Consider the following 25,513-nt stretch of genomic DNA (forward strand, 5'->3'; position numbering starts at 1 on the left):
ATCTGAGAGCTTTCTGTCCTTCCATTTTACAGTTTATGCAACTACCACTTTCAAGCCTCAGAAAGGTAGTAACTAAAGACATCATTAAAGTAAATTAAAGTAATCCATATGACTCAGTGGTTTAACCTCAATTTTATGAAGCACTGTGAATGCCTTGTGTGTTTAAAAAAAACATTGCATCTTTATTCACAAAATATATATCTCTGACACGTGTACAAGAGAGCACCACGATGCATCCGTGTTGTGTTGGTTTGAGAGCCAGCCATCTCACGGTGCAACATGTGTCGGAGATACATAATTTGTGGGAAAAAAAATGTTATGTTCTGCACAAAAGTATTATGGGTTTGGAGCAACATGAGGGTAAGTAATTAATGACAGACTTTACATTTTTGGGTGAACTATCCTTTTAAAGTGTTCTTATGTGGTTATAATTGGTCATTGTTCAGTTTTATAAACATGTAGCGACAATGACATCCGGCCAGCTGCTTTTCAAATTAAGTGAATCATGAGGGTGTCGAACACATCTTCTTTGTCCTTAGGAAGACGAGCTCTGGTTATTATTACTCCCTGCGGGGCAATTCACCAGCGCCGGTGTGACTGGTATCCCCCCAGTTCAGCGTGAACTCCCCGTGACTTTATAAACTCGTGACATTCCAGATACTCCACACACACACACACACACACACACACACACACACACACGTGGGGACTTGGAAACGGACATTTCCACACATGTGATCCAATAGCAATGTTTTTGATATGTATTTGTATGTGTGTATAATTTGCCAGATAATGTCTGAGGTATCTATGCAACGTTATTATGATAATCAAAATCACTATGCTAGTGATTATGAGGAAATTATGTAACCCTGTATTTCTTTCATGCAAAAACGTCATTCGAGGTATCAATGTAATGGAAAAAACATGTCAGAGTCGAATCTTGACTGCAAAGTACAATAATATGCATTTATTCCAGGAAATACCGTATTTCTAAATATGAATGCTATTTTCGATCTCTCACATGACAGTCAAAGTAGGCGTTTCTTCACGAACAAAGAAACGTTCTTCCCGCCTCAGATCAGAAGATCTGATTTGCTGTTGTCCCAAAAAGAGGGCGTAAACAGATGTCTTTTAAAAGGAAGAGACCTCTTCTTCTCGCTCTCTCTCATCTCCTCGCTCTCACCCTAATCTCTCACCCTGATCTCTCACCCTTCCTCCTCTTCTCCCCGGCTTCAAGAAACATCTGAAAGGCTCAGGCCTTCTCCTCGGACAAACACATGTTCGAGTCGTAGCTGCCGTTCTTTGCAACTAAGTTATATTTTACCTCTTCCTTCACGGGAGATGAATCTTATTTTCCGGTAAACGTTACATTCAGTGAGCCTTTTAAGCTTCCCGCGACACCGGAAGACGCAGCAGAAACAGGACACCGTCCGCGCTTCCTTCCTGTCTCAGCCTCACCCGAACAGAGAACAGACTTGCAAGTATCTTTTGATCTCTCTAAAGCTGATTTCAGGTGTCTGGCTCTTAGGTTTCTGTATGTAATAATTGCTAGCTTCCCTTCTCTCTATATCCTTCTTCCTTTCTTTCTTTCATTTCATTCATTCCGATCACGTCATGTTTGTTTAAATGTTTGTTTGTTTTTATTGTTTGCATTTTATGTACGTTTATATTTGTAGCTTATATAATCTCTAGTGTGTGCCATTTTATTAATAAACCCATTTATACTTTTAATTGTCTCTGTGTTTGAAAACCTGCCTTATAAGTCAATGAAATCAAAGATCTAAGCTACAAGCTCGATATTATAGACTACCTTGAGTAGTTTTTAATTCATAAGCTCAGAAAGTTTGATGTTCGTGGCCAGAAGATAAAACTTTCTTGGAGTTTGTAAATACGGTAATACCCTGGCTGAACTGTGATAAGCTATTTTACATACACTTGCTGGACAAGTAAATGATTGATAAAAGAGACCAGGCCAGCCAAGACGTAAATACAGAAAATTGATAAAGTAAAAGTATATGCGATTTATGAATTATGACCATGAGTTATGATTATTGATATTTCCAAAATTCCCTATATTCTTGAGCTAATTCGCATTGACCCAGAGTCGTTTACGTTACAAACATTTTCAATATTTTAAAGATTTGTTGTTTTTAAAAATTATGTGTATACAAAAAAGATGGATTCATTTGATCTAAAGACTTTTAAATTGTTAAAAAAAAAATCTGTTTCAAATAAATGCTGCTCTTTTGAAAGTTCTATTCAAAGAATATGAAAAACTGTATCATGGTTTTCACTAAAATATTAATCAGCACAACTGTTTTAAACACTATCATAATTAGAAATGTTTCCTGAGAATCAAATCATAATATTATAATGATTTCTGAAGGATCATGTGACAATGAAGTCTGGAGTAATGATGCTGAATATTCAGCTTTGATCGCAGGAATAAATTACACTTGACTATAATTCATAGAAAAAATACTTTTTTTGTTGCAGTATTTCACAATATTACTGTTTTTAGGGTATGTTTGATCAAATACAGGCTTAAGATATTATCAGGAAAGTGTTTTTTACGTGTAATATGTATTTGATGTGTCAATAAATGTTTTGATACTCTTTTGTGAATTGTCCTATTTTGACAGTAATTATGAATATGAAATATAAATATAATCATGAATTCACGGTTGAAATTAGGCCCGAAAAAGACGTCTTTTTAACTTTCACTTTACAACCAAATTTTGACACAAGTGCAGACCTTTTATAGAAGTATTTTCAACAACCTGAAAAAGACCTTTCACTTTTCAACCAAAATTTAACGTTGTTTATACGTCTGTCAATGTCATCTTGTCGAGTTTTTACTGGGTGGGTATAGCGACTGAAAGATTACATTACTAATACATTTTAAATTGTATTTTGTAAATAAATGAATCCAAAGTACTGTGACATTACCATTCCTACTGTAATTCTTTCAAAACAGTCATGTTGCAAGCCATCCATTTTGACAGTTGTTTCAACAAGAGTTTAAAAGTGATGCATTGCTGTATTCATTTTTATCCTGCTGACTATATGTACACGCTCTAGGAATAAAATCCTGCTATGCATGCGTTATTAAATATTCTTGTTTTATGCCAGAATTAAAAGATTCAAATGCATAGTTACATTTGATGCAAAGTTTTATTAATTTGAAAGTTTCTGAATCCTTTGGGAAAAAAAATATATATATCAAATGACTTGATCATGATTACATTTAATGTTCCTGTTCCTGTTCACACTCATGTATGAATTGTGTTTTTTGCGTAAATTATTATTGATACTGATCTGGCTCCATAGTTTGGGGTCAGTTCGGCGGCTTTCAAACATCTACAGTTTAAAAAACAAAACTAAAGTGTGCATGTAGAGTCCATAAAACCAGTCATCATGACATTACTGTACACACACACGCCCATGCAGAGTCAGCTGGCGTTGGTGTTGACGTCGCAGACAAGCACGCACTTTTAGGCAATCAGCGATCAGCAGGCAGATGCGATTTAGCACGATAACTTGTAGCATATTCAAGTGATCGATACAGTAAGTTGCATAGTAAAGAGTGAGATAATGAGCAACTCTAAAAATGTGGATTACACATGTGGTGGGAGATGACTTGGTGAATATAACTCTGAGAGGAGAGCACAGTTGAAGACTTAAATTGAAATCGAATATGGGACGACTCCTGCCCATGGTCATGTGCTCACTGGCCTAGCCAGACATCTGCAACTTTTACACCGTCCAGACTGCACTCTACTCAACCCTGACAGCTGCTGAAAAAGGTTTGAATCAACAATGAATCAGTTTTGACTGCTAAATTCTGCGTTATGTTCTGCAATGTGTAGCCTACATCCAAGATAAAAATGGTGCTTCTCAACCTTGAATGACATGGCAATACAATTATATCACATTATTTTGGCAGTAAAATTTTGGCCGTTTTTTTCTTGGAGTGGGCGGGTTTTGGTGAGCTTTTGGTCCGGAAATCACCGTCCCAATGTGGCAACACAGCTTTCGCTTGCTGCTTTTCTAATCAGTAAAACAATTTGAATAAGAGTGTGAATTTGTAAGTTTACTATTGAAAAGCTAAAATGTTTTTTAAAAATGTGACTGAACCCCGACACACACACTTTCATTTTATTATGCCATATCAATTTTAGAATTGAAAATAATCACATACACTATCATTAACGCATTACTTCTAATGTTATTTCCAATTCATTCCAAATGTACTTTTGGTGCTAAAAGAGAGTATTCATACCTAATTTATACTGCTGTAAAACAATGATATTATAGGACAAATGTAGGCTTATTTTATTAAAACAATAAATAAATTAAAATCATTTAGGATAGGGACTTTACCTTTTACATTACATTTCCTTTAAAATAAAACATAATACATTGACACTATAATGTCAAGTTTTACTCAGAGTTATCAAATTAATTCAATAAAAGTTTTTGTGACCATTTTCCACTCTTTTCTATGACCCCTCTTTTTCTGCAAAAATTATTAACATTGCTTACTTACGGGCTGGTTTTCTGTTGGATCCCATGTAGGCTTTCTCTCAGTGTTGCACTCCTCATACTTAAATAACAGCCTGTTTGCAAAGTCTGCTGCACACTGTGACATTCACAAAACAATTCACACAGAAATGTGCCACACAATATACTGACCATAGTTATAAGATCCACAATAAATAATGTATGCAGTTTAACACCCATGACCTAAAAGTAAACAAAAACCGATGGAAAATCTTTTATACCCACAACACTATTATGTTACCGAACACAGACTGAGATATAGTGACAGGTTGTTTATTTTGTAGCACAGTATAGCTCGATGACTTGAGATTAATGATAATGGAAGTCTCGGTCTACAGGTGCAGGATATTGTAGATGTCAGATGGAAACACACACCTCGCTGAATGGGAAGGCAGGTGATGATCTTGGGTTACTTGCGATCTCGGGTTACTTGCGCAACCACGTTCTCTGAATATGGAACGAGATGCTGCATAGCGATTATACAATGGGAACGCCCTTGGGTTGGTGCTGATTGTCTGAACCTGTATAGAATCATGCCAAGACGAAAGACAAAAAGACGGAAGCACGACCACTTGAGAGCAGAATGATGTGGACAAAACTTTGGCGAAATTACCAGGTCTGGGTCGCAGAAACACCTTCACAAGACCTGGGGCAAACTCCATGCAAGGCTCACTCACAGAAAGAGCCTGCAGATCCCCCACACGCTTAAGAGAGGCCAACGCTAACAAAAGTGCCACAGTGAGAGTCAGAATCTGGTCTGGAGCTGACTCCAAGGGTTCAAAGGGAGGCTCTAATCGCCCCTCCAAAACAACCAATAAATCCCAGGTGGGGACACTAATAGGATGTGCAGGCCTCAAGTGTCTAACTCCATGCACAAACAAAGAGACCAGACGGCATCTACCCAGGGGTCCTCATCTGACTCCCGATAGGCGGCGACAGCCTCGACAAACTCTCAAGGTAGTTGCAGCCGCTCAGCCACAAACTTATCCTGCAGGATTTCCAGCACTGAACCGACCAGCTGACTGGGTCCACTGCACGAGTTGAACACTCAGACTCAAAGACCTTCCACTTAGAAAAATACAGCCATGTAGTAGAAGGCTCACACGCGTTGTCAATGGTCTCCCGAACATTAGCGGGAAGACTAGACGCCACTGTCGCTAGCGATTGTCCCTGACCCATATCTCGGGTCGAGGGTACCACATTCTGCCCTGGAGCTGAGACAACAGATCTCTCCTGATCAGAATCTGCCAAGGGGACTCCTCCACCAGGGGGCTCAGTTCCGAGAACCACGTCTGGGATGGCCAGAATCACTCCCTCACTCTGCAAAGGACTGAAGGGATTAGCTTGACTGGAGGGACTGCATAGAGTCTCAAATCCGGCCACGGATGAGTGAAGGCATCTATCACCAGAGGTGTTGGATGAGACAGGAAGAAACACAGGCGGCACTGCGTCGAGCTCTGCGATGAAAAGAGGTCCACATCCGCCTCGCCGAACATGTTCCAAATTTGAGCCTCTATTTGGCGTTGCAACATCCACTCCCCCGACCTGAGCTTTTGTCTCGACAGGGAGTCCGCTGCAACATTCAAGTCCCCTGGAACGTGAACTGCTCTCGGGCGAAAGAAACCTGTCTTGAGCCCAAAGGAGAAGGTGGCGCACCTGCTTGTCCAGGGTGCGCGACCGCAAACCTCCCTGGCGATTTACGTGAGACACCACTGCCATGTTGCTCATCCTGACAATGACATGACAGCCCATCAGGGCCAGAAGGAAGTGATCCAGGGACAGATAGATGGCTCGCAACTCCAGGCAATTTTTGTGCCACGAGAGATGCTCACCCCTCCAAACACCGCATGCCGGTCTGCCCTCGAAGAGCATACCCCAACCAGTCAAAGAGGCGTCCGTCGTGACAACCTGGCGACAGCGGACTAAGCCCATCTTGACCATCAAATTATACACTACAGATATCCACTGCGTATTGCGCAACTCTTAAGACTGCATGAATAGCTGGCCTGGTGCTGTCCTGAAACTGCTGTGACGTATGGCTCTGTGGTTCAGCATTCAAACATTACAAAATCAAAGCATTCTTCTGTTTTAGTTTATTTTTGACTTTCATTCCGTGCATCTACGGAAAAAAGGGGAATGGCTTGTTTTTCTGTTGTTTGATTCTGTAGTATTAGATGACAATGAAAGAAAATGGTCCATCATTGTGGACTTCAGCTTCTCATCACATTGTCACGGTGTGACAAAAGCCAGATAAAGAGAGAGAGTAAAATCCTCGTGAAGGCAGTATTATTTGGAGACCTCTTGTGGATGGTCGTCTCATCACACCGCGAAATCTGTTGCCATGGCAGCGAGGCCAATTGCCTGATTGACAGCAGGTGAGGAGAATTACAAAGAGTGTTGTGAGAGGAACGCGCATTAAGATGGGGCTTTAAAAAGAGAGAGGAAACAGACGGTCGGTGTGGTTCTTTCTCCCCCGTGAGAGGTTGGGTTTCCTCCCGTGAGATACTGTGTTTTGTCGGCGGGCTGTTTGTATTGAGGCTAGGCTGTGAAGCAGGGCGAAGATTGAAGCCGAGAAATGGAAATGAGAGAGTGAAGTTTGTCAGTGAAAATCCAGGGGATATCGTCGACAGTGGGAAAGACGCAAAGTGATGAGTATTTGATCCGTTGTTTATATGCACTGACACTGAAGTGGTGTGGAGAGTCTGGAAAGCGTGTGGCACGAGTGAAGTATTACACCGAGTGAATTAATGATCTGTCTCCAACCTTTGTTCTTCCTGCACTGAATGTGACGATTACTACATCTGTTTGACTGTCTCTGAGAGAAGTGGAGCCCGTGTGAGAGACGAGAGTCGATCTGGTGGGAGGAAGACCGGTGGGTGAGTGCTGGCCCGAATGCACGGTGTGCGAGTGGAATGCAGTGCCTGAAGTGACGATTCACACGGTTTGTATTATGGAGTGAAGTTTATCGTGTGGAGAAGTATTAATAGTCTGCTGTGCACTCTCTTCTATAGTCTTTCACCCGCTGTTTCTGAACAGAGTTTGTCACATCAAGCGCCCAACTTACCATTCGAGACAGCCCCGCTCTGTTAATGCTGCCGATCTATTAATTCCTGTTACATTGTTGCAGCGTACAGCTGAACTGGAGCGTCTTGCTTAAAGCATCCTTCCCGTCTGGTGGTCTCCACACGTCCCTATCAAAAGCCGCTGCCTGGTTGGAACGAGAGAAGGTATTGCAGCTGAATGTCTTATTACTGCTGAATGGTCAAATCCTGTTGCATCGATACAGTGTACAGCTGAAGTGGAGTGTCTTGCTTAGAGCATCCTTCCCGTCTGGTGGTTTCCACATGCCCCATTGAAAGTCGCTGTCCTGTTCGGAAAAAGGAAAAGGTATTTGAGTGAACGTTTGATATGCGGTTTAACAGTTAAACCCTGCTACCTGGTTACAGTGCACAGCCGAAGTGGAGTGTCCCGCTCAAGTGTCCTCTTCGTCTGGTGGTCTCCACATGTCCCATTGAAGGCTTGTCCTGTTCAGAACGAGAGAAGGTATTTCAATTGAACGTTCCATATGCTGTTGGAAAGTTAAACCCTGTTACCTGGTTACAGCGTACGGTCAAGGGAGTGTCTCCCTCAAAGTGTCCTCCCCGCTTGGTGGTCTCCACATGCCCTATTGAAGGCTTGCCCTGTACAGAGAGAAGGTATTTCAATTGAACGTTCCATATGCTGTGGGGGAGTTAAATCCTGTTACCTGGTTACAGTGTACAGTCAAGTGGAGTGTCTCCCTCGAAGCGTCCTCTCCGTCTGGTGGTCCCCACCTGTCCCCACTGAAAGCCTCTGCCCTGTACAGAAGGAGAGAAGGTATCATTGTCGAGTGTCGCATCTTGTCGCATCTTGTTGAACCATTGAACCCTGTTGTATCGTTGCAGGGCACAGCCAAAGTGAAGTGTCCTCTTGCCGGGTGGTCCAAAGTGTTGCTACTGTTCAGAAGGAAAGAGAGTAACTACGGCATGTGTCTCGATTAAAGTGTTGTTCTGCTGTTCAGGGTCCCCTCCTGGCCCGGCCCGCTCGCCACCTGCTTTCCCTGTGACCCGTCTGAATCGAGGACCCCCGTCCTCTGGATACTTACCTTTGGCAGCCTCCGGCATTCGTTCCATCCTCACTGCGAATACCTACCTGGTTCCAGTCCGAATGGGGTCCGTGTAGCCAAGACTTCCTTGAGAGCCTTGTAAAGAGTACTTACCCAGTGGCTTACCTGAGTGGTGTGCGTCCTCAAAAAACATGGCCGCCGTTGGCCAATAAATTTGAGCACCTATTAGACAAGGTTAACGGAGGCCGATCGGAACGAAACTCGGTGGGCATGTTCAACTCATGACCCTAGAAGTCTGTAAGAATTTTGAAAGAAATCAGCCACTAGTTGGCGCTAATGAGTTTTATGGCTCTGTAATCACGTGGTGTTACACTCATCCACACAATATGCATATCATTTGATAGATCTCCTCATCCTGAACAACTTTGCCTCTAGAACCATTGCTGTCAATGAAATCGTTCATTAAATATTCGTGAACATGTTAAAGGGATAGTTCACTTTGAAATTAAATTTTGGTATGTTTTAGCTTACCTCAAGGGCATCCAAGATGTAGGTGTCTTTGTTTCCGCAGTAGTTTCAAGTTTGATATTTTTAGGTCAAATCGTTCTTGTCTGTCAGTCATATAATGCAGGTCTATGGTCACCACCTCAAAGAGCATGCACAGAGAAGTCCAAATTAAACAATTCCCCATCGTAAGTAAGTTACACATTGATGGCCTAACTGTACGTTCACACCGCCATCGGGGAGAGCGGCAAAATTCGGATAAAGCCAGGTTAAAAATTATTTTTTCATTTTGTTCACATATTAGATGGGAAAAACATTACAGAGGGATTTATGGATATTTACTTTTGTAAATCAGAATAAACTGTCAATAGCCTTAAAAATGATTTTCGCCATGTTTTTTGGAATAAAATGTTATATAAATCAGGCTAGGAATAATATATTTACTAATCCCTCTGTAAATGTCTTCATAATATAAATAGGTACAAGACTGGAAAGTTTGGTGTATATAGGTGCTACTGAAGTGGATATTTCGGACTTGGAGTATGAGAGAAAAGTCATTTTGAGAAAACGGGCTTTAAAGATTTATTATCAGCCAATGAGATTGCGCATTCAGCCCTTTTACTTTCACGATAGGTTGCTGATAAAAAGGAAATCACCATATTTGGATCCAACAGCATTGTACAGCAGAGAGAGAGCTTTCCAGCGGTGCTTGTGATGACAGGAAGAAGACAGCGATCGCGGAGCAGCATGTTGTTTAAGAATGAATGAATGAATGAATGAATGAAAACTTTATTGAACAGCATCAATCAACACGAAGTGTTCAAAAGGATAAAAACACAAAAAAGCCCAAAGGCTTGTTTCCATTGTGGTCCTTATGATGGAAAATGAATAACAGTACATGGACTAACAACATTGAGAACAATAAAGAAAGGGAGCAAAAAAAAATACAAATAAAATAAAGCTAATAAAAACACAATAAAACAAAAGAAACAATGACTAAATTCCCAAATAGACAAACAGACAATACAGTATTCCTACTACTTCAAGGATTTCTATTTCCTTTCTTTTTTTCTTTATAAGTTTAATAACCAATTTTTTACTGAAGATTTAAAATTATAATATGAAGAGCTCAACAGTTTAAGGTTTAAAGGTAAACTATTCCACAAGACAGCTGCAGAGTATAGGAAAGAGTACTTTCCCACACAGCTCCTAAAGCGACAGGGCCTATAATCTGTGAAACTCCCCCTGGTACAGTAATTGTGCGTATCACTAATTTTTAAAAAGTAATCACATAAATACTTGGGTGCCAGATTATTTCTTATTTTATAAACCAAACACAGTTTAAGTTGAGAAACCCTCTCCTCCACTCTGAGCCACCCAAGACTGGAGAAATGGTGAGAAAGAAGATGAGTTCTAGGATTTAATTTAAGAATCACTCTGATTAGTTTGTTTTGACAGATCTGTAGCTTGTCTTTAAGACCTTTAGTAATGCCTGTATACCAAGATGTACAGGCATAGTCAAGATGACATTGAACAAGCGCATCAGCCAGGATTTTTAAAGTTTTACTATCTAAGAGGCTGGATATTCTTGCTAGGAACTTAGTCCTTTGGCTTACCTTTAAAATAATTTTTCGGGCCATAAGCTCACCTGATAATTTGTTATCTAGTATACAGCCCAAGTAAGTAACTGCTTCCTTGGCTGTAATTTCAACATTACCAACGACTACCCTAAACCCCATAGCCTTTTTCAGTTTATCTCTAGACCCAAAAAGAATTGACTCTGTTTTGCCAAGGTGGAGAGACAGCTTGTTGTCTGTTAGCCAAACACTGAGGTTAAGGAGTTCTGAACTAAGCAGCCTTTCCACCTCTGATTTGTCTTTATGAGAGACTAGAATAGCTGAGTCATCTGCAAATAAAAACAAATTACAATCTATAGCTAACGACATATCATTGACATATAATAAAAAAAAGAGAGGACCCAAAATACTCCCCTGGGGAACTCCACAAGTTAATTTAAGTGGTGAGGACAAGGTCCCTTCCACATCTACCACCTGTTTTCTGCCCACCAGGTATGACCTCACCCACTGAAGAGATGCTGGAGAAAATCCTAGGGCTTTTAGTTTGTTCAAAAGGACATCATACTGAACCGTATCAAAGGCCTTTTGAAGGTCTATTAACACCATGCCACAATAATTCCCCTTTTCTACCTCTTTCCTAATAAAGTCTGTAAGATAAAGCAGACAGGTATCAGTGGAATGGGCTTTTCTAAAGCCTGATTGGAAGTCAAATAAAAGGTTATGTTCTGCTAAATAACTGTCTATTTGCTCATAAATGATCCTTTCCACAACTTTTGATATTGAACACAAGATAGATACAGGGCGAAAATTTCCAGGATCAGATTTGGGCCCCTTTTTAAATAGAGGTATCACTCTTGCCACCTTAAATTTACTGGGGAAATGTTTTTTTTCAATAGATAAATTAATAAGATAAGTTATGACAGGAGTGATTATTTCAGCAGCATCCTTAAGAAATCTGGCAGAGATGTTATCAAAACCGGTAGCCTTGGAAGGATTTAGGCCTTTAAGTTTTTTTAATACCAGCTCCTCTGTTACTTGCTTAAAATAAAAAGTGTTTGGCTGAACTCCCTTTTCTTCATAAAACGTATGCACCCTCTGTGGATCACTAAAAACACCTGACGCAGATGAAAGCTTCTGCACCAGATTTCTTGCAATTGTTGTGAAGAAACTATTGAAAGTATCTGCCACCACTTTTTTATCATACAATATGGACCCATTACAGTTTTTCTCAATTGTTTACACACATTTTCTGGTACTTGAGACACAATGACCACAACATGTAACTCATTCACCAACCCCCTGAACCAATCCTGCTAAACTACAAGCACAATTCCTGCTTTACACTCAAATTGCAGTTCTAAAACACACTTTTTCAAAACACTACACACAATTCTCTGCTTTTGGCACAATTTTCATGCAGAAAATCTCTTGTTTTCACAAGGAACACACTGCCATTCAAATATGCACACTGACTCATCACATGGGCAAACACCCATCACACAGGTTTACAATTAACAATCAGAGCTTTAGCATAAAAGGGCAACAGGTGAGCTCTTCAATGGAGCAATGGATGCCAACATTGGATTTTTTTTTTTTTTTTTTTTTTACTGTAACTGTATACAGTCAATTCTTCTGTTGTTTTGTATGTAGACCACTGTATGTACAACTTTGTGTTGGTTGGGATGTAGTACACTGTGTACATTGTTTTTGTGGGAAAAATAAAATATATTCGTTACCGTGTATTTGTGTGTTCTGAGTATAAAAACAATATTCTCAGATATTTTACAACACACTTATGTATGTACTGTCTGTAGTAAGTGTAACACTGAACAAAAAAAGGCCCAAGTCATTATGATGAATGGAGAAGAAGCGTTTTCCATTCCTCATAGTGTTTTACATTGAGCACATCAGTGTTCAACTGGTTCTTATAAATGTCTATTCATATGATGGTTTGTGTGTGTCATTTGAAAACAAAATACCATTTTGAGAAGAAATAACATTGTTTTGAATGTAAAGTTTCATTTTGCAGGAGAATTGAGGGGTTTTGCCCATTGTGTGTGTGTGTTTTGGATTTGTGTGTAGAGTTCTGAGAATATGAGGCATGCTTTCAGAAAATGTGTGTAAACAATCGAGAAAAACTGTAATATCTAGGCCTATTTTACCTTGTTTTTGCTTAGGGTTCTCTTTTGTCCCCAAAGGCCTAAGAGTTGCCCACAATTTCTTGGGATCCTTTTTATGCTCCTCAATTTTAGACATAAAAAAATCCTTTTTCGCCTCATCCACCATTCGCTGAACCTTATTTCTGAGTACTTTATATTCTTTAAAAAGAACAGGCAGCTTGGTTCTTTTAAACTCACTTAAAATTTTATCCCTCAAGTAAATGGTGTCCAAGATATCATTATTTATCCAAGGCTGTGATCTTTGTTTAATCCTGGTCTCTTTTAATGGGGCTATCTTGTCAAGTATTTCCAAGAAAATAGATTGAAAGCAATCCCATGCTGTATCAACATCACATATGTTGGTAATTTCCATCCAGTTGATATTATTAAGTATGTCCTGAAATTTTTTAACATTATACCCTTTTAAACTTCTGCTTTTCACAGATTTGTGACATTTAATCTGAGCCCTCTTAACTTTCCTGATACAGTAGGTTAAAAAATGGTCACTAATTCCATACACAATGACACCACTTTGTAGAATTTTGCTTGTGTCAGATACAATAATGTGGTCAATGGCAGTTTGGCTATGCTCAGTTATTCTGGTTGGAACACTAATTAATTGGGTTAGACCATGCATTTTCAGAAAGTCACAAAAGCCATTGTATAGTGGCCCTTCTGTATTCAAAACATCAATATTATTATCTGCCATTAAAATGACTTCCTGGTTTAACGCCAACTTTTGTTCATTTATATAAAAAAAAAATAAAAAAATAATGAGAAATCTACAGACGCAAACAGACAAAGTGTAGTAAAATAAAGGCCTAAATGTGTATTTCTGACTTTTTTTCACCACAAGTCTGAAAGAAGACAAATATCCAAAAATCTCAAAATTGACCAGTAAAAAAAACCCTGATGTTTTTGCCTGCCGTGTCTCGTCTTAAAAACCTACTTTTTGCGAATTAGTCCTCGGTTTTTCGCCTAATTAGAACCAAACCAGTCTAGGACAATTCTCTGGATGCTCTAGAAGATCAATAATTATCAAAAAAAGTTGAACTTTTTCATTTGGATGGCTGTAATAGGGTCATTTATAAAATGGGCGTGGCTAAATAAACTAAAAAGCCTATAAATCGTAAATGAAAACTCAGAACTTCACAAAAATTGGTGAACATATGTGAGATAACATTCTGAACAAGCATCTAAAGTTTTATGGATATAGGACCATAGGTGGCGCTATAGCTGTTAAAATGCTTTAAAACCATATATTTCATATGGTAAATTGCCTGTATTGGCTGTAAATGGTCTTTTCCATCTATTATATCAGTGGTTACATGCTTGCTAAATAAAACTTAACTTTTAATGCTTTTGTGCTTAAAGGCCTTAACTGCTTGAACCCTGATAAATGCTGCTTGCAGCTTTAATTAAATATTAAACTAAAACCGCCAGTACGTCTTACAGTTTTTCTCAATTGTTTACATACATTTTCTGAAAGCTTGCCTCATATTCTCAGAACTCTACACACAAATCCAAAACACACACACACAATGGGCAAAACCCCTCAATTCTCCTGCAAAATGAAACTTTACATTCAAAACAATGTTATTTCTTCTCAAAATGGTATTTTGTTTTCAAATGACACACACAAACCATCATATGAATAGACATTTATAAGAACCAGTTGAACACTGATGTGCTCAATGTAAAACACTAAGATGAATGGAAAACACTTCTTCTCCATTCATCATAATGACTAAGGCCTTTTTTTTTTTGGTTCAGTGTTACACTTACTACAGACAGTACATACATAAGTGTGTTGTAAAATATTTGAGAAGATTGTTTTTATACTCAGAACACACAAATACACGGTAACAAATATATTTTATTTTTCCCACAAAAACAATGTACATCCCAACCAACACAAAGTTGTACATACAGTGGTCTACATACAAAACAACAGAATAATTGACTGTATACAGTTACAGTAAAAAAGAGAAATCCAATGTTGGCATCCATTGCTCCATTGAAGAGCTCACCTGTTGCCCTTTTATGCTAAAGCTCTGATTGCTAATTGTAAAACTGTGTGAGGGGTGTTTGCCCATGTGATGAGTCAGTGTGCATATTTGAATGGCAGTGTGAATTCTGCATGAAAATTGTGCCAAAAGCAGAGAATTGTGTGTAGTGTTTTGAAAAAAGTGTGTTTTAGAACTGCAGTTTGAGTGTAAAGCAGAAATTGTGCTTGTAGTTTAGCAGAATTGGTTCAGGGGGTTGGTGAATGAGTTACATGTTGTGGTCATTGTGTCTCAAGTATCAGTATTTATGTGTAAACAATTAAGAAAAACTGTAATAAGGGGTATCCCTACAAGAGATGTGTCATGTGGCGGGCTGTTCCTCTCCGCACACATTCGTCAGGTTTTACAACCTATGTGGGCTTCACCCCTGGGTCCCATGTGTTTCTTTCTTAGTTGTGCTTGCCTGATTTCACACAAGACAGGCAGTGGTCAGCATGGCGGCGTGGTTATAGTTGTTCCCACAGCGTCTTTTGACGCAGCACGAGTTCCCTGAAAGGGAACGTCTCAGGTTAGGATTGTAACCATGGTTCCCTGAAAGGAACGAGACGCTGTTTAGGCCTGCCATACTTGTCTGTGATCAACTTGCTTTGGCTTATCAGAAGCTGAATTTTTTTTGGTCTGTGTGAGCTTTATAGCTTCCTGGTCATAACGTCACCCACCTATGACGTTCTGTCACGCCATTGGACTGATTTCACAAGTGCTTCAGGACGCAATCACGCAGAGACATTCCCACAGCGTTTTTCGACGCAGTGGATAGGAAACACGGTTACAGTCGTAACCTGAGACGTTCCCTCTGGGGCCTTCTGTCATGATTTGCAAAGAGAATGACCACGTTGATAGCAGACGGAAACAGCATGATGAGGGATGATGAGATGTCAAGTGTTTATATAGACATAGCAACAGATGCGTAAGCTTAAACCTGCTCGCGAGCAGGCTTATTTCATGTTAACAGGATTAGATCGCGGCTTTATAAGCGGAGGTGACACGGGAAGTTTTCGCAGCCATGTCTTGTCCGTTTTTACGACAGGAACCTGTTGCTGAAGTGCAAGAATAATTTGCAGAGCTTTTCGAATTAATTGAGTATTGCGAGATAGACAGGATCCTTTAGCGCAGCACGATATTCTACTTATTGAGAGATCATTTTTCTCGTGAAGGTGTCATATACATCATTAATTTGTTGGAACCACATGTTAAATGTTCAACTCGTCAGAGTCGTGCTTTAACAACGGCACAAACTGTTTGCATTGCATTGAGATTCTTTGTGAGTGGCTCTTTCCTTTACACTCTTCCTCTTTCCTTTTGGAGATGCGGAAAACTTGGGGAAAAGTGCTGCATGTCGTGCCATTTGCAAAGCTTACCTGGCACTCAAGCGGTTTTTAGGGGGTTTTGTGGTATTTCCAAGCCACTTAAGACCCCAGGTTGTGAAGCAGAATTTTTTTGACATTGCAGGTACATTATAATTGTTAATGAAGATCATGCAACCATGAACATGCCAAAAAGTAGGACTTACAGTATTTGTTCCTCAGGCTTCCCTAACATGATTGGTGCCATAGACTGCACACACGTCCCCATCAAGGCCCCACCAGGCCCCAATGAAGGGGATTTTGTGAACCGTAAGGGATTTCACAGTGTAAACGTGCAGGTAAGTTACTGTTACTATTACAATTCGTAATATATATATATTGATATATATTGATATATATATATAAATGTAATCAACAAGTATGCAGTTGTCAATTATTTTCTCACTGTTTGTAATATAAGAACTATTAAAATAATAAAATAACAAAAAACTGTCAACACAAGCCTCATGCAACAAAAATAAAAAGGAAAAGTACTACATTGCCCGCCTCTGTATCACTTGTGCAGTAGGCCTTTATGTAGGCCTTTCCTCCTGCAACTCATATTGCAGTCAGAAATAATATGTACACAACTATAAATTAAGTAAAATTATTTTTGCACTTACAAGTACTTCCTCCAGTAATCTGAGAGGGTTTCTTCACTGTCCTGTGCAATGGAAACAAATGGGTATTACAAAGAGTTGCACTTTCTTCCCTTTTGATGTAAAGTTAGAAAAAGTCCACTTACTGCACATATTTCAGTCACCACTTTTTTTGGGAACAGGTAAAAGTGTTGGTGTATTGTGTAAAACTGCACAAAAGAGGAAACCAATTCCATTACAATGAACTACACTAGAAAAAAAATGTGATCAACAAAATATTTTTACATTAAGTTCAGCAGTTTTCACCTTCACAAGTCAAAGCAATTGATCACTACTCAATATTTAACAGTTGAAATGACTGTACCAGCCATTTAGATTATAGGCCTACTTAATTTAATGCAGCAACAAATTTTACAGTTTAGCAAGAGAATTTAAAATTAATTGTTGCTGCTACTGGTCCCTGGCTTTTGGTCTAAGGAAGAGCTGCCCCCAGGGATGCCTTCCACAATGGGTCGGTTCACATTTAACCCCAGGGCCAGCTCTTCTGCTGGGGTATAATGTGGGGGTGCAGGAGCACCACCTGTTTTCTTTTTTCTCAGCATTTCTTGTTTGCTGTTTTAAACAGACAAACACATCATTTAACTGTTTTTTGTAAAAGAGACTAAGAGCAGTATAAGTAGAAAGATTACCATTTTGAAGAATATTCTTGTACTTCACTTTTTCTTGTTCTAGTGGGTCCCGAGGTGGCTCTGACATTAAGCAATTATGAAATTATTAAAATACAAGAATATATACTGTAATAATTGATAGAACCATAACATGGTGAGCACTTACGCATTTAATTTGTCTGCTACTTTTTGCCAGCCCTCTCTCCTGGCTTTCGCACACTTTGAGGTGTTCCCTGGTGGTATAATTAAGCTTTCAAATTCAGCATAACCTTCAAGCAATAACTCTTGCTCTGCTGCAGAGAAAAACTGAGCGCACTCTTTGGCCATGGTGAGCAGCCAATAGCAGTGTTGCTGATCAATGTTTCTACTATCGATACATATCCCCTTTTAAACCAGCGTATGAACGCGCAATTATCTCAGATAACTCAATCCAGCTATACTAATCATAACCAGGTGTGCCAGATCATGATTAGGTAGATCATGATTAGGCCTATGATATCATCTTGGATGTTTGATTTTGGATGTTTTAAGCAACTTACGAAGAACAGACCCCTGGGGGGTATTCCAGAAAGCTTGGTTTACATTTACATTTACATTTTACATTTAGCTGACGCTTTTATCCAAAGCGACTTACAATTGCTATATATGTCAGAGGTCGCACGCCTCTGGAGCAACACATTGGTGTCTCACAGTGGATTCGAACCCGAATCTCTCACACCAAAGGCATGTGTCTTATCCATTGCGCCACACCACGCCCTGGTTAACTTACCATTTGGTAAATCATAACCTCTGGGTTGATTTACCCCAAACCCGCAAACCATGAGTATGTCGGTTCCAAAACACCTAAGAAGAGTTAGTTTAATCAACCTCCTATTGGTAACCCAGAGTTAATGCGCGCACACGGCGAGTACATAAAGACATTTTCAATGGATCACCGATTTCAGGAGTCACCATGGAAACCCAGGGAGAAAAAAAAGCGAGCTACATACTTCGGTGAAACTGAGTTGGAGGTTTTAATGCTTGCTTATGAAGACTATAATCCCATTATAACAAAAAAAGCAATACTGCTGCATCAGCAAAATAAAGAGAGTTGGCTTGGCAAAAAATAACAGAGTGAGTTTATAAAATTATAAAAGGGCTATTTTCCCCTTTCATTGTGACGCAAAAATTATTTGGGGCATGCAGTAAAAATAGACAAGTATTTACTTGTTGGCCTCCATACATTTCTTAATATTACAGTAGTAATGCACATAATTGGCTAGTATGTTGGCTTCTTGTTTTATCAGGTGTAATCCTTCTGGAGCCAGAAGAAGTGTGAGCTAAGTCAAAATGAAACACAAAAACATTCTCCAGCAATGTAATTTAGTATTTAATGTAGCCTAATTTAGTTTTCTATGTAGCCAATAGAAAGAAGGCTGAGGCCCGTAAAACAGGTGGGGGTCCACCTCCACCTTCCCTCACCCCAGCTGAGGAGCTGGCACTGTCCCTTAATAAAGGGCGACCTGTGGTCGATGGGATTCCAGGGGCAGTTCAACGGACTCAGCAACCAAGACAAGTGGCTTAGTAAAATGTAGGTGTACCATATTAATACTTATGATTTATTGATGTTTTCACTGTTTTTGTCAGTGTTTTAATAAAGAAAATCATCAACATTGTCACCATTTTAAATAGGCATTTTGAATGCATTTTACAGTCATTGATTCACTTGTGCAGTATGCATGCTGCTTTGACTGCATATGCTGTATACTGTAATCTTATTATTAGTACTCTTAGATGTTCCTAATGTCCTTCATTATTAGTTGTATTTGTTTAAGAATATACATTGAGTATTGAATATGCATGATTATCGTGTTGCTGATGGCCACATTGTATTATTGGATCCTCCTGCAACACCACACACTGTCACAGTTGTAAGTGATTATTGTCTTTAGGTTTCTGTTTGCTAGACCAAGCATCCTTCCTTATTTTTACTGTAGGCTGACGATGAAGAGACCACTTCTGCTGTGACAGAAACAGAAAATGTGGGGAGGCCCATAGAGGTATGATGCATAGAATGCATTCCCCCTTTTTTGCATAAGAGAATAAATAAATTGTCATTGTCATTTTACAGAATATGGCAGGAGATTTTAATACAGATGAGGGTCCATCTACCTCCACACAGAATCTTAGCATTGTAAGAAATGTTCTGCAGTTCTCCTTCCTCATTTAAATATTTGGTCTGTGTTTGTATTACAGACTTTATCAGTCATGTTTAATTATTCTGTCTTTCTAGTTGCCTGCCAAAGAGCTGTATAAGGTCCACCTTCAAAAGCAAATCAGAAAAAGTGACATGGAGATGGACCTTATACAGCTTCAAATGGAGGAGAAAAGGCTTAACCTAAAAAAGGCCAGACTTGAATTGCTGGAGCACCAGCTTAAGGTGGGAAACAGTATGTGAACATTAATCTGTCATTTGTTGTTGAATGAAATCTAAAGCAATAAATACAAATGTATTTTGTTACAGGAAATAAAGAAACAGTGAACAACACTTGACTGTTAACTGATTTTAATTAAAGTGATTTTGGCAAATCATGTCTCGTACCACCCTGCCATCTCTTTGGTCTACTGGGTTCACTGGGGGTTCCTCTTGGCCATCTTCAAGAGAAGGGGGGGGGGGGCCCACTCACCTCTCAGTGTGGAAATGTTGTGAAGAACAACACAAGCAGCTGTGATGTCACATGACCTTTCTGGGCTGACCCTGAGCCCACGCAGGCACTGAAACCTGCCTTCAGGATGCCTATGGTCATTTCCACCTTGACCCGTGTTCTGCTGTGGGCCAGGTTGAATTGTGCCTGTGGTCCAGGCTCAGGTTCAGGGTAGGGTGTCATCATATAGGGCAGACAAGGGTACCCTCTGTCCCCCAGCAAGTAACCACTGAAGTGTCCTAAAGGTAGTTAAAGTGTATAATTGCATACAAATAAAAATAAACATTGTGTAAGGCAAAACATACCCTGTTGAAATTTGTGGCACAATGATGACTCCCTAAACATTCTGGCATCATGTACAGACCCTGGCCATTTGGCTTCAACATTAGGGGTTGCATCACATATTACCAGTTAGTGGGGACCAGTAATGAGGGTGATTTAATGGTTTAAACACCCAAACATTTAGCACCCAAAAAAATCTATTGTCACCTGCACATTGATGCTATGGATTGACTTCCTATTAACATAGTCTCCTTCATTGACTGAATGAGCTTTAATGGCAATGTGGGTTCCATCAATGCACCCAATCACATTTGGGAACCCTGAAATTGAAAGTTATATAATTAGAAACATTTAAAATTATTGTGATTGTATACAGTATGAATAGACTATTGTATACAAAAAACTCCCCATCGCAAAAAAGTTATATAAATGGAGTTAAATATTTAACTCCATTATCTTCGTTTAATAAATTAACGATTCTTTTGAAAAACGGTAAATATTCATTTGGATACGAAAACACATCGATACGTGGTCGTATCACCCTCACGGCGGAAAAGATTTCGTATTATCTGTGCTTCCACATCCACTGGATCGTCTTCAAAAGGGGACGCCATGCTCCGTCACCTCTCTGAAACAAACTAACCCTGGAACATAACCTGCTACCGAGCAGGTTATCTTCAGAGAGTAAGTTCCTATGGTTACATACATACCCAGAAAGTTACCTCCGTTTTTGGAACCGAAAGTTGAGGTTATCCACTAACTTACCCTTAAACTTACCCGGGTATGTCACATAACCTGCTTTCTGGAATACCCCCCTGAACAGAAAAACAGATCAAAACACAAACGAAAACATGACAGTACATGAGTTTCGACTGAGAGTGAAACCGAGAGAGAGAGAGAGAGAGAGAGAGAGAGAGATTTAAACTAGTGATGAACTCTTTCGGTGGATGGTTCATACTCAGAATGGGTTTAAAAGATTACTTGTTAAATGTAACAAATAATTATGTGTCGGATTTGTCTACACGACCATGCATCTGGTCATTTTTGAAGCCTTCTGTCTTCCCCCGTTCACTACGCTGGAACAGGAGAGGCTCCACTTACTGTGACCAGCCGTGCTCTTCAGACTTACATCCACTGCACCAGCCAGTGGCATTAGTCAAACTTTTTATTTGCTATGGCATACAATGTCAAATTGGGTGAGAGATGCCATTGCCCTAGCCTATGGGGGCAAGCGGTCATGCTTTGCCTTTAGGAGTTAGGGACCATTCTACTAGGAAAGTTCCATCCTCCAAGGATTTGGAATGAAAATGAATAGTTGAATAAAGTTTTTTTTTTTTTTTGCACAAAAAGTATTCTCGTCGCTTGATAAACTTAAGGTTGAGCCACTGTAGTTACTTGACTATTTTAACAATGTCTTTACTAACTTTTCTGGGCTGGCAGATGAAATTACCTTGGAGCCTATGAAGCAGTGAGCCAGCTCTCAGATTTAATAAAAAATATCTTCATTTCAAGAAAAAAAATGTCCAGGGTGCTCAAGGAGTTCAAAAAAAGTTTTTGAAGGTGCTCTTTGGGGTCGGGAATTCAATTAAATGTATATCTTCATTTGTGTTCCGAAGATGAACGAAAGTCTTACGGGGTTGAAACAACAGGGTGAGTAATTACTGTGCTAGAAATTTTACATTTAGATGTGTTCTTTTTTACTTTTAGATGTGTTTTTACTTTTAGATGTGTTTTTTACTTTTAGAAGTGTACAACTTGTATTAACATCTTTCATTTTATTTGTACTCATAAGCATTTGAAGAAATATATTCATATAAGCTAAAGCACGTTATTAAAAATTTATTTAATCAAGTGTTTTAGAAGGCATAAGTTAAGACAAGCTTGCAGGGACAAATGTTCTGAGTAACAGAGATTATACGCACTTAAGTGACCCTTTGTACTTCGAGTGTCCTTTTGAGCTTCCAAGTGTAAAAGTATGTGCGTAGCTTAAGATCAAAAAGTAGAGATAAGCAAAATGTGTGAAGAGCTGCAGCTAAAAACAGGAACTTGTATCTAGCCACTATATTGTTTTCTGTCTAAGATATAACATACGGTAGACAAAGATTTTGAAGAAGACATATATTACCTTATAAGGAATTGATCCTTTGACACAGATGAAGCCTAATGCAGGATGTGTTTTAGGGGTATATAACTTGGGCAAGGGGACTAGCCCTTCGCCTTCTCATACCAGATGCGTTCTGTATGTGAATGTCAATTAGCTTGCAAGAAATAAACCTTTTTGATACTTTGACTTTTCAAAGGTCTCGACTTGTCTTCTTCCTCCTCTTGAATAGAATTATTTCCACAACATTACTGACAGAATTAAAAATTTTGGGTGAACTAACCCTCTAAAGTTTATGAAACAGCATTGAGTGTAGCTTTTGAACGCCTCAGGTTACTTGACTATAACCAGGTTCCCTGAAAAAGCGGTAATGAGATACTGCGCCTCATTTCTGCACTGTGGGCATGACTAGACGTCTCTAAGTAAGACAAAGTTATAACCACATGAGCGCACATTCCGATGACGTCAACATCAGAGGTTATTTAAGCCAAATTCATGGCGTGTTTGCCACACATGCTTCACAACCGGTCGAACAAGAATGTTCTCATTAGAGTTTATGAAACACAGCATCTCGTTCCCGCTTTTCAGGAAACAGAGTAACAGTCAAGTAAACCTAGACGTTGTGTTTGTTTTATGTTTGTTCTGAGAATAGACATGCCTTTCTTTTCCTCGCCGGAATTACTACACAACTTGTTACATTCTAAAACAACATCCAGAGGCAATAAATGCTACATTAAGGCAATTCTAAGACAGCGTTCTATGCATGTTTCATGTGTACTTAAAGCCTGTCAATCAATAATTAGAGTGCCACCCTCAGTTTGAATAATGTAACCTCTGCCAAAAGTGTTCAACATTTTTTGATCTGCATATATCCTAATCAGTGGTTAAAATATAAAGCTTATATTATCATAAATTAGAGTTAAGACCAGCGGCAGTTTCTTCATTAGGGCGATTGGGCGACGCACCACCAAAGTGTGAAAGGGACTTTTTCAATCACAATCTCATTCAACCACAGTCTAGCAGTCACTCACTGTTGTTCTGCCTCTGGATATAGTCCAATCAGCGCCAAGTCACGTTCTGTGGAGTACCGCCTCTTTTTGGGCGATTTCACTATGGCCGAAAATCGCCCAGAGTGTTCCCATAGACTTACATTCAAAGATTTTTTTTTTCGAACTGCAGGCACTGCAATGCATTCTCTATGGGTTCCGGGAGGGCTCGCACTAACGTGCTTTCGTCATCACACGTAAACTTCACTTGTGCAGCGATTGGTTGAAACAAATATACCTCTAATAATATTTAGCCATAAGCTGAAGTGACATCCAATAATTTCCTCAGTGCATAACTTACATTTCACGGACATATATACTCCATCTGTAAATGTTAGAAAGTCAATATTTCCAGCTTGCTGTCATGAGCTAAACGTCCGTGAACGAGCGCCGCCGCGTGCATAGACGGAGCGCAATAGAATAGGAGCACAAGATCTGACTAAAATATACATTAGCACTAAATTATAAATATATTTAGCTAAAATATTTGGGTAACCCTTTCTTTTACAGTCCCCTAATTACTAGGTATTTACCTGGTAAATATATGGTAAGTTATAGTTGGTTATTGGTAATTACCACAGGTAACAAGTATGTAAATGCAGAGAAACTACAAACTAATTACTAGGTATTTACCTGGTAAATATATGGTAAGTTTTAGTTGGTTATTGGTAATTACCACAGGTAACAAGTATGTAAATGCAGAGAAACTACTAAGTATTTACCTGGTAAGCATATGGTAAATTATAGTATTTTAGTGTGTAATTACTTAAGGTGATTAGTATGCAATTACAGAGAAACTACCAGGGAAAAAAACACCACTGTTAAATATCAACTCAACAAAGTACTGTGTACTTGTTACCTGTTTAGGTTGGTAATAACTCCGATTTAATTGTGTACTTCCTCAGAATGTAGGCAGACTATTTTTAGAAACACCTCCAGTATTACCCATCAATTCAAGTTAGGTTTGTAGTTATCCTAGGGTTATGTTGGTAACAGTCCATGTTTATTTATTACTATCTTGAAATTAAGACGTAGTTTCCAATAAATTACCTTGTCTTACATAGTTGTTGTTCATTGCTACACCCATTTATAGAGGGTTTGTCAAATAATTTACCTTACACTTACCTGGTAACTACCCCGCAGGAACAGTTTTCCCTAATGTCATGACACATCTTAAATACTGGGTATGTTCTTGCAGATGTTTTTACAATTTACTCAGTAAGTAAAGTGTAACTGTACTGTAAAATGAAGCCTTGTTTATTTCCATGGTATTACCGGAATTGTACCATATAACTTGATCATTCCCTTTTCCATATAGTCAAAATTTTTTACCTCATATGTCCTGCAACGTTACTAAGGAAAACATGACAATTTACTCAGTAAGTAAAGTGCAACTGTACTGTAAAATGAAGCCCTGTTTATTTCCATGGTATTATCGGAATTGTACCATGTAACTTGATCATTCCCTTTTCCATATAGTCACAATTTTTTACCTCATTTGTCCTGCAACGTTACCAAGGAAAACATGACAATTTACTCAGTAAGTAAAGTGCAACTGTACTGTAAAAGGAAGCCTTGTTTATTTCCATGGTATTACCAGACTCTTACCACATCCTTTGCAACTGCTTAAACATTTTTGAAATCACAAACTTTTACCGTGTGTTTTGCAACTTAACTAAAACATTCCAGCCTGGTCTCATTGTTAATACGTAGTATTAACACGTAATTTTCAAAGATAGAAAACTACATAGGCTACAGTTATGAAGAAAAACAACATATGTGTAATCACAATAATTTATTTATTGTGAAAATGTCAAAACCGGTACCAAAAGTCGTT

The 25,513-nt window shown here is 39.1% G+C and overlaps 1 protein-coding gene and 2 long non-coding RNA genes across 3 annotated transcripts in view; 1 reads left to right on the forward strand and 2 right to left on the reverse strand.

Annotated features, from left to right (window-relative positions):
- The window catches only part of LOC311295362 (uncharacterized protein), a 321,297-nt gene that overhangs the window by 264,833 nt on the left and 30,951 nt on the right, over positions 1-25,513 (reverse strand). The gene's annotated exons all lie outside the window — the stretch shown is intronic.
- LOC311295372 overlaps positions 1-25,513 on the reverse strand; it is a 383,037-nt gene that overhangs the window by 125,451 nt on the left and 232,073 nt on the right. The gene's annotated exons all lie outside the window — the stretch shown is intronic.
- Positions 18,754-19,987, forward strand: LOC311296312. The gene is made up of 3 exons (XR_014628562.1): positions 18,754-19,602; positions 19,674-19,736; positions 19,836-19,987. It is a non-coding gene; the product is annotated as an uncharacterized lncRNA (long non-coding RNA).

The sequence above is a fragment of the Rutilus rutilus genome, assembly GCF_951802725.1.
Source record: "Rutilus rutilus genome assembly, chromosome: 8".
Taxonomy (NCBI): domain Eukaryota; kingdom Metazoa; phylum Chordata; class Actinopteri; order Cypriniformes; family Leuciscidae; genus Rutilus; species Rutilus rutilus.